This window comes from Miscanthus floridulus, chromosome 3 (genome assembly GCF_019320115.1).
Source record: "Miscanthus floridulus cultivar M001 chromosome 3, ASM1932011v1, whole genome shotgun sequence".
Taxonomy (NCBI): domain Eukaryota; kingdom Viridiplantae; phylum Streptophyta; class Magnoliopsida; order Poales; family Poaceae; genus Miscanthus; species Miscanthus floridulus.
In genome coordinates this window covers 2,342,809-2,352,658 of record NC_089582.1, presented here as the reverse complement: position 1 = coordinate 2,352,658, position 9,850 = coordinate 2,342,809, and the positions used below count along the sequence as shown (strand labels likewise).

At 38.8% G+C, this 9,850-nt stretch overlaps 1 long non-coding RNA gene across 2 annotated transcripts in view; it reads right to left on the bottom strand.

Moving 5' to 3' along the window:
* Positions 1–6,504: 6,504 nt before the first annotated feature.
* Positions 6,505–9,850, bottom strand: part of LOC136544769 (uncharacterized) — a 20,438-nt gene continuing 17,092 nt past the window's right edge. The window contains exons 7-8 of one of the 2 annotated variants that reach the window (XR_010780830.1): positions 6,854–6,916; positions 6,505–6,689 (exon numbers count right to left, since the gene is read on the bottom strand). This is a non-coding gene — a long non-coding RNA (uncharacterized lncRNA). Of the gene's footprint in view, positions 6,917–9,850 lie in introns of both variants that reach the window. The other variant, XR_010780829.1, reaches the window with a different exon arrangement.

The window sequence follows — 9,850 nt, the reverse complement described above, 5'->3', positions numbered from 1 at the left end:
TCTCCAAGTTGGTGGTTGCGCCTAATCCTCGTGGGCTTCATCCTCGGGCGTCCTCCGCTTGATGGGCCGGATACATGGTCGGTCAGGGTACCCCGGGCCTATATATCCGATAAGTATCTTCTTGCTAAGTGGGACATCATTTGCCACCTGGATCAATTTGGTTTGGGTACAACAGACTAGCATTCTAGTTAAAAATGAATGCATTCAAAGGAAAGTGGTTATTTAAGTTACTTAACGAAGAAGGAACCTGTCAAACCATGCTCAAATATATATCTAGGCTCAAAAACTCCATGATAGGTCCAAATTAAGCCTCATGATTTGCAAATTTGGGAACCTCTATTAATGTTTAAGGATCACTTTTGGGGGGTCAGAGATTCATAGTTTTGGAAATGTCTATTTAAGGTCAAGGAGAAAAATTTTGGGGTGTTGATTTTCAAATTCAGTGTTATCCTAGACGCTAAACTCTAAACGGTTGGCACCCCTCTATTTAGTGTTTAGATGGTTTAGAAGACTGATTAAACAATTTAAATGATTTGAATTTTAGCAATAAATATGCATACAAAACTAAAATATCACTGCTCCATTCTAACTTTTTTAAAGTGCAATTTGAATCATGCACAAAGTTTAATAACTATACATAGACGATAAATAATTAGCCACACACATACACATAGTCATGTACTTACATAGACAATTAGATCTTAGACACATAACTCCTAAATGAGTAAATGTCGCTACACATTACCATTGCTAATCGGACACTCATATTGCATTAACACATATGTCACATATATAACAATCTCTAGTGACACATTTATACCTTTTTTTTACCATGACTAGCCGTTTAATCTCATTTAGTTATTATTTAATTGTACTGTTTAAAGAATTTTTGACCACCTCAATATGTTTATTGTCTAATTCGGTGACTAGGCCCTAAGTTGTACTTAACCCCCCCCCCCCCCCCCCCCCACCCCAAAAAAAACCCACTTGTTTACACATGTGTTGATGAAGTTTAAACACATTTAGGCAAACAATGTTCAAAATAAAGCGTGGTGCCCATACTATAGATATTGGGAGGATACTTGGGTAGGTTGTAAACCATTTAGGGGGCAACTTCCAATCTTGTACAATATTGTCAATTATCCTCATGTAACAACAGCAGTTTAAATCATGTGTCTCTAAATGTTTCTTTCAGAAGAGTTTTAGTTGGGGATAAGCTATCCTAGTAGCTAAAGTAGTCAATATAGATCGAGATAATAAATAAGAACATGTTAACGTAGGACTTACATAAGCTTGGACAATTTTCACTATGCTCTATATATCCAGGGTTTCTCCTTCACTAATAAGTTCATTGGGAAATTAAAACTCCCATTGGAGATAAATTTTTTTCTTCAATATACTCCGTATATCTTTAGCACCGAGTAATTTAACAAATGATTACCTAGATAAAAGAAAATGGACTGGGAATGAAAGGTGTTGTTTCTGTTATTATAATGAAACAGTAAAACATCTATCTTTTAATTGCCAACATGCATGCTATGATTCTTTGAAGAATTATACATATATATATAATAATAATGAAACAGTAAAACACCTATTTTTTTAATTGCCAACATGCATGCTATGATTATTTGAAGAATTATACATATATATAGGACTGCGCTAGTTGGTACCCAGGGTACTAAATGATAATCAGTACCCGAGCCCCTCCCGCACCCGATCCCTCCTCCCACCGGTTTCTGCCGGTCCGTACACCTCCCTCGACCATTTTTCATTTTTTCACGCGTCCAGGTTTTGCATCCTCGACCATCTCTGTTTTTTTTCATTTTTCACGCCATCTCCGTTTTTTCACTTATTATTCCGTCCCTGGCTTTTTTTCATTTTTTTCACGCCGCCTCTTTTTCTGTTATTCCGTCTTTTTTTCATTTTTTTCATGCCGTCTCTATTTTTATTTTGTTATTTTTCACGCGAACAGGTTTTGCAACTGGTCTTTTTTGTTTTTCCCAACAAGCAGGTATTTTTTGTTTTTTCCAACAGGCAGGTTTTGCAAATATCCAGCCTTGTTTTGCGATTAAGATTATTTTTCCTCCTCTATGTTTTTGGTATACATGACAGTGCATTTTACAAGCAATGAATATGAACTAGTGATATTTATGATTAAAAACGGATAACGTTAAATTGGGAAAAAATACATGTACTGATAGATCATGATACAATTACTCGATGGAAGATGGTTGAAAAATACAACAGAATGGGGGAGAGGCCGGAGAGCATGACTCCAAGCAGGCTCTGTTGTGCAGTGGTCGCTGTTACAGTTCTTATTAGTACTTGTAGAACTTGTCAATAAGATTGGTACCAATGATTTTGGAATGGTGCATTTGCCCCCAGGTTGACTACAGCAGAACATGATCAGAACACAGAGTAAAGCATAATATATATTTTATCTCAAACATAAACCATGACAAATTATCACGATTCGATCTGGCGTTAAATAATTAAGAATTTCCCTGTCTTTTTTTTACCAAAAGTATCCAACAGTATATGTCACATTTAGAAATTAGGCAATCCTAGGTAATTGAGCAAGGAAAAAGCATCAAAGTTTGACCTATGTACCACACCACCTTCCACCACCTCTCCTAATGTAACACCCTAAAATTTGTTTCTCTTGAAATAGAGCTAAAATGATTTAATTTTGTATTTTTATGCTCATGAAAACATGGGGAAATAACAAATTTTCATTAGATTAAAATTTATCTTAAGGTAGAAACATGTTTGTTGCATTCATGCCGGTTGCACCTTGTGTTTGTGTGGAAAATGTGTTTTTTAAATACGTTTAGGAGACGAATATCTATCTCTATGAATTTTCCAGCTTCTTTCTGGAATTTAATTCCTACCTCCTTCACCTTAATCTTTATGTTCCAAGTTCCCAACAATCTTTTCATGAGCTTCAAATATTTTATTTGGGTTCATCATGTTCCAAAGTGTCTCTTGGAATTTTCCCCAAATTTTTGAAGGTCTCAGAGTATTTTTTGTGGCTTAAATATCAATTCTGGACTTTTCTAGAATTATTTTATTCACGAAATTAATTAATTCCAAAAATAAATAATATATCTCATTTTCCAACCAACTCTCAAAGCTCATGTGCAATAATCCTAACAAATCTCAAAGGCCCATGCATTTATTTACTAATGGGCTTTAATGATTATTTAGGTCCATTAGTAAATGTGGAGGGTGCAAGATCAATTAGTACCATATTGCTAGTTGATGTAGATGCGGGGAGTTTTTCTCTCTATAAATATATACCAATCCCTTGGGTAAAACACACCAAAACTACCATAAGGGGAGTCCCTAGTTTGAGAAATCCCTCGTGTAGTAAATTAAATTTTCTCCTCCTTCTCTCGCCGTCGCCGCCGCCGCCGCGCTGCCCGGCGCCGTAGACCCGCCGTCGACCGCAAGAAGGCCCTAGGTGAGTTCGTTGTCTTCTCCTCTTATTATCTATGCTCTCAGCTCGTCAAACCGTGGCCTCTAGGGCCCAAACCAAGCGCTCCAGGGAGCTTCTCACCGCCGGTAATGGAGCTCCGCCGCGTCGATTTTCTTCTCCGGCCGGTGACTCTCTCCCCCTCCTTTCTAAGCTGGGCCATCCAGATTCAATCCAATGGTCCAAGATCATCCGTACCCCTTTGCCGGGTTTATTTACAAAAGAGCCCCTACAGTTTTGCATAATATAACCCGCAGTCCATGGCGCACTTCCAGAATACATTTTCCTATTCCGAAAGCGCAGTTTCTTTCTAGTAGATTCAGAATACGTTTTCTCTTTCAGAAAGCGTAAAATCCCTCTGTTAGATTCAAAATACGTTTTCTTCTTTTGAAAACGTAGTTGCTTTGGTTAGATCCAAAATACGCTTTCATCTATTTACAATTTTGCCACTAATCTTATTTAGGCCATAAAATCTTTGTTTTAACTCCGTTTTGATCCTTTAAAGTTGCGTTAGATCCATAATTGAGTAATCTACATGTTCATCCTACTATTATATATATTTTCAACTTTTGAAATTCGAGGTTAGATTTAATCTATTATTTTATTAAAGAAAATCTTGTTTAATTCATAACTTTTTTGTTATAGCTCCGATTAGAGTGCTTTTCGCGTCTGTGTTCATAGCGAGACGTAGATTCATTTTACAAACTTTTCATCTTGATTTTATATTTGGTGTATTGTTCTAATTTAGATCTATTGTTTGCTTCGTGTATGATTGCATGGATGCTTGTGTGGTGCTTTATGATCATGTCCAGTCGGTAAGCTTTGCGTTGGTGATATAAAAGAAGTTGGTGATCCAGAAGAAGTCCTTTGAAGGTTACAATTCGCTAGAAGAAGGATTTGAGTTTAAGGCAAGTATATCAAGTGATCTTCCTTGTTGTCATATTCACCTTAATATCATTTTAATCATATACATGTGTCTACCTTGGCAACCATAGTAATTTTTCTAGCTATTTGATATCCTGGATTCCTTGATTCCTATGGGTTATTGCATTGGATAGTATGATGCTAGTGCTCAACTAAAGCCATGATCTTGTAACTAGACTAATGGGATATGCAATAAACATTAAAAATGCCTTTTAGCAACATGGAACAAGGTGGCTAGAGCATTAGGCTATTTTTATGATGCTCTAGATTCCTCTCCATAAGGACTTATCTATAAACGAACATCCGGGACTTACAGTACAGCTGTGAGGGCTACATGGCTCTGGCTTTAGCTCAGTAGGAGGACTTTTTCTAGCTTGTTAGTGGTTACTTTTATGGCGCAAGAGGGGCTCCGATAGGTATGATCTCGGCTTGCCAAGACGGTGCACTTTGGTTTCTTGGTATTTTGTTAGTCACTCTTTGGAGGGGGGTTCATGCTTATTGATGGGAAAACCTTAGCGGCCTTAACTTATTAGATGAACCTTTGAAAGGCTTTATAGTGAACCCTGTCAACCTTCCTTGGTAGTGGGTCAAGAGGTTGGCTGCCTCGGGCAAAAGGGTAAATAACGACTCACAGCAAAAGTGTACAACCTCTGCAGAGTGTAAAACTGGTATATCAGCCGTGCTCACGGTCACGAACGGCCTTGAACCCTTACGGAATAGATGATGAACACTGATGATACTGATGATAAAGATGCTCATTAATGGTTAATTATTTATGATATTCACTGATCATGTGTTTATATGGACTTGTGAATAAACTTGTTGCCACCCAATTGCTAAAAGATGACTCATTAAAAGCTAATTGCAGTTAAACTAGTGTCAGCCTTTTGAGCCTCATGAACCCTATGTTATATTTGTTGAGTACGACATATACTTATGCTTGCTTTACTTTTTAAATCTTTGAAAAAAACCTGGATAGGTACCAGATTGCTAGAGTTTGGAGGAATTAGGCTTGTGATCAACCAGTCAGTTGTCCCTGTAGAATTAGAGTCTTCACCCGAGGATCGGAGTTGTCTTTCCGCTGTTTGTTGTCTAAGGTTGTATCCTTTATACTAAGTATATTATATATTAAGCATTGTCTATTGATATTACCTTTATTTGTAGCTATATGTGAGATTTAACTTCTTGGACTCACATATGGTGTGTATCCGGGTTTGTCCTTAAAACCGGGTGCTACACCTAACACATTATATCTCTAGATCCTCAGCATGCTAACATGTGAGAGCAGGTCAAACTCACAAAGGTAAATGGTAGTACAGATCAAAATTCAGTATAGTGGCAGAGCAACTAACGGATAGTTGTATATGATGAAAGCGATACAAATGCTCACATTTGGAGTAGTCCAAATAACTTGTTTCTGTAATGTCAGCCAGTGCATACATAAATCAAGATAGATAAAAAATAAAATCAATGTCGAATTTTATGCCTGGTGGAGACAGCGATCAGTCCAAACAAGTGCAGAGCACTCCAACATACCTTGTTCATGCTAGCGGGACACTAGTGTTGCTGATCGAGTGCCGATGAGGCCAACATCACGGTGGAAGAAGGGTGACTAATAAAATTAGAAAGAATATATAACTGGTGAGAGCTCACAACAGTAGGCAAGGTTAAATAAAAATTCATGCCACACTTAGAACCTCAAGGCTCTCAATTTTTTTCTCTCTGTCCCAAACCAAAAGACAGAATATGATATTTTACGGTGGTAGGGATGGTACGTATTGGAAATATTTGGAATAAATATAGCATAACCACTGTATTATTTTATGAAGCTATAAGAGTTATAAACATAAATAACTATGGAAAAGAAATTTACAGAAGAAGGACAAGAGCATAGGAAAAAAACTGTTAGAACATGTCTGTCTTCTAAAACTCCACATAGTTTAAATCTTATTATTGTCTATACTACCTTATAGAGAATCTACGATTCTCTCGACCACTATATTTCAAACAAGCATTAGCACTGTGGCAGTAGGCTAGTGCAAATATACATGTCAACATGGGTCCAGGGATCAAAACATTTAAGAGTTTGTACGAGTTCTGTACCTATCCATTCACAACATAATCATCGTTCTTTCTCCTGCCCTTCTACCAAACTTGACGTCCAAAATAAGATCCAAAAAATTAGTAGCCATTTAGTCCTTAATGTTCCATGGCAGGAAAAATCATACTTATTTCATTCTTTAGCACAATCACTGTAGATGTGCAGACAACAAATACGAAAAATGACCTGGGAAAATCTAGAAGATTAAATACTGATGATGTACACTATCAGTTAGTAAACTCTAGATGGACACCTTGAGCTAATTAAGTAAAACCAGAATGAAAATTTCACTATATAAATGCAATATATGCAGAGAAGCAGCCCACTTCATTTCAGGATTTTCACTTTACCAGTGGGAAACCCTCCACAATCATCTTGTTTTCCAAAAGCTGGAGCGTGGATTTTCTCTAACCCTAAACAAAAGAGTGATAGAGCAATCAATTAATTTCAACACAGTAATGAGAGTGTTGTAGTGCAGCTAGACAATCAATCCCTTCTATGTATTTAGTCTGTAAACATAGACCAAATAGTATTTTATTCTTCATAGATAGTTCCCTGATGATCAGAGTGGTACACATAACTGTACACATGGAGAAAAAGAATACAGATATGCTAATAGGGAAGAAAAGAGACTACACATCCGAGGAGGACAGTACAAAGAAGAGATCGATTAGGCTAGAAATTCCCGTCTATTTCTTTTACTTCTGTTGTAATGTCAGAAAGTGACAATCGACACTACACCCAAACTAATCAACTAAGCAAGTTTAGGTTACTACAATTTGAAGCCAAAGGCTCTTAGTGTAGATGAAAAAAAAGGAATTATCAACTATCTGTCATGAGTGATGTTTACACAAACAAAAGGGAGCATGTGGCATTCTGTACATAACAAATTTTAATTAGGCAATGTACTATTATCTTTCGAACCAATATCAATCCTAAGCTTTTCGACCTGGCGAACCCAAAAGAACAATTTCTAGAAAATTAAGCTAAGACAGTGATTGTGTTCAAATTAAGAACCAGTAAGATCAATCCATTGCAACTATCAATGGATTACTTCTATTCCCCACTGTCCTCACAAAGGTGAGTTCCAGCAGAATGTCTATTGAACAAGAGCACAGCGAACTTCGAAATAAGATAAATGCTTTCAACTTGCATGCATGTCTTTAGCCCATCGCTACCGCTCTCTATCCTTCCAACATTAGCTGACACATGAGTATCTATAGTTCATCCTGACCCTTCGCTACCGCTTTCCTTTAACAAGCTACTCCGCCTTGCCAACGCTTGCCTTACCGCTTGCCAGCAAATAAGGTTATTTTCTTTTTAGTATTTGCTATTAAAAAATCCATGAATTCGGTCCAAACAAGCAACGGATTGAGCAACTAGCGCGAAAGCCGTTGCGCGTTAGCGCATCCTCTTGCTCGGTTAATCGAGTTTAGGATTGCCAATTTGATTGGAAATTCTCTGCCGCTCCCTTCCGTCAATTGCTATACTTGCTTTAGAAAATACCTAGCATCGAATTTCCTTTCGGGAAGGGAATGCTGATGATAGGGATTTTCGTAGGTAGATTGTGAAATGACTGACCATTTTATTGAATCCTGAAAGCAGGGTTACATTAGTCAGCCTCAATCTTACAAGCAAGCTTGACGTTTAGGTATGCGTATGCCTTCCTTGCTTAAGGGAACCATTCAGGTAAAGCTTGTTTTAAACCTGAGGTAATACCAGCCCGTCCTGATATCGTGATACGCTTATTTCGGGATATTATTGTTTTTGATTGTTTTATTCCTGTATTGCCTTTTTGTTATAACCATTGCTTTTGAGATAGAGTTTCCTCTCGGGGAGGGAACTCTATCGTTCTAGAGACAGATATTCTTTCCTCTCGGTACTTAGATTTTTATCTAATCTCTCATTCCTGTTTCCTTTGTTCTGCCGACTACATTGATTGGATACCGTTGGGCCTGCCTGCGCACTAAGTATACCGATTATCCTTTAAAGCCATTGAATTGCCTTTGCTCGTCCCTTTGATTCAATCCTTCTTCTCCTCGAAAGCTACAACTAGAAAATAGATTCTTATTTGCCGGTGCGAACCCTTCTTTTGAATAACAACCATTGGCAAGACCAGCAAAATCCGAATACTAATCCGAGGAACCATCCCTACTTCAAAATGCTGTAGTTCCTCGAAATCCTCTACTAGTCATTGGTTTCAAAGCAAAGGTATCCGGTATAGGGGGTCGTGGGCAGGTTAGTGTTTCATTTCGATAGGTGATAGTGGTATACCCAAACCATATGGTATAGGTCTTGGAAAGGAAAGTAAATCAAGTCCATCTTACAGGATTTCTTCACTTGCTTGGGCTTAAGCGGTACCAGTACCCGGAGAATAGTTCAATTCTCTTTCTCCACATGACACCCTTGTGTTGTCAAACTAATGAATCCCTCTCCGCCCCTGCTCCGACAAAGCAATAAGAACTAGGGTATCCACCCACCCGCCAGTTCGAATAGCCGGTTTCCTCCCCTTCCGCTCAAGCTTAAGGTTCTGGGCTACGGCTTCCGGTTCCGTATTCCGATTCGTCTTCGGATAGCATTAGAAAATCCCTTTCATGCCTTGCCAATACAACTATTATTTTTCTTAGCCGAGGAGCCGAAGCAACAACCTTATCTACAGCCGTCTGCAACTATCAATTCGTAGTCATATATGTTTCGTACGAATATCGCTAGCCCTTATACGCTAGGGATATCCTTCAGCTTCCTGCTTCCGCTTCTTCTATATCTGATTCAACCTTAGCCGAGGAGCAAGAAAACGGATGTGCGAACAGAGAACCTCTTAAGGTCTCTTACAGAGAAGATTCTTGCCTGGGTCTTCGGTTCCGATGTTAGTCCAGTGGCAGTTGCCTGTCATATAGTTGGAGTCCTTCTTCCAGCGAGAGAATTGAAAAGCAAAGTGAAGTTTATCCAGAAGTTGACCCAAGTTTTGTCTGCTCGTGAGAAGACGGAAGAGGAACTTTCTGAACTGCTCGGGCAGGGTCACCAGTTGGCAAATAGCATTCGCGCCTCCCATCCGCACGTGAGAACTTGGAAAGCTCAACTGGGCTCGAAGCACACTTTCGCAGACTGATCTGCTTAGACTTCGGGCGTTGGGGCTTAAAGGGAAACCACGCAAAGCTCCGGTGATCCACTCTATTCTATGGCAACCTCCACCTCCTGGATGGATTCAAGTTAATACAGATGGATGCTCGAGAGGTCAGCCAGGACCATCGTCATGCGGAGGAATCTTTCGAAACTGCAGAGTGTACATGGATGCTTTGCGCTTTCGTTGGGCAGCGGATTCGCATATCAGGCAGAGTGGGTTGGGG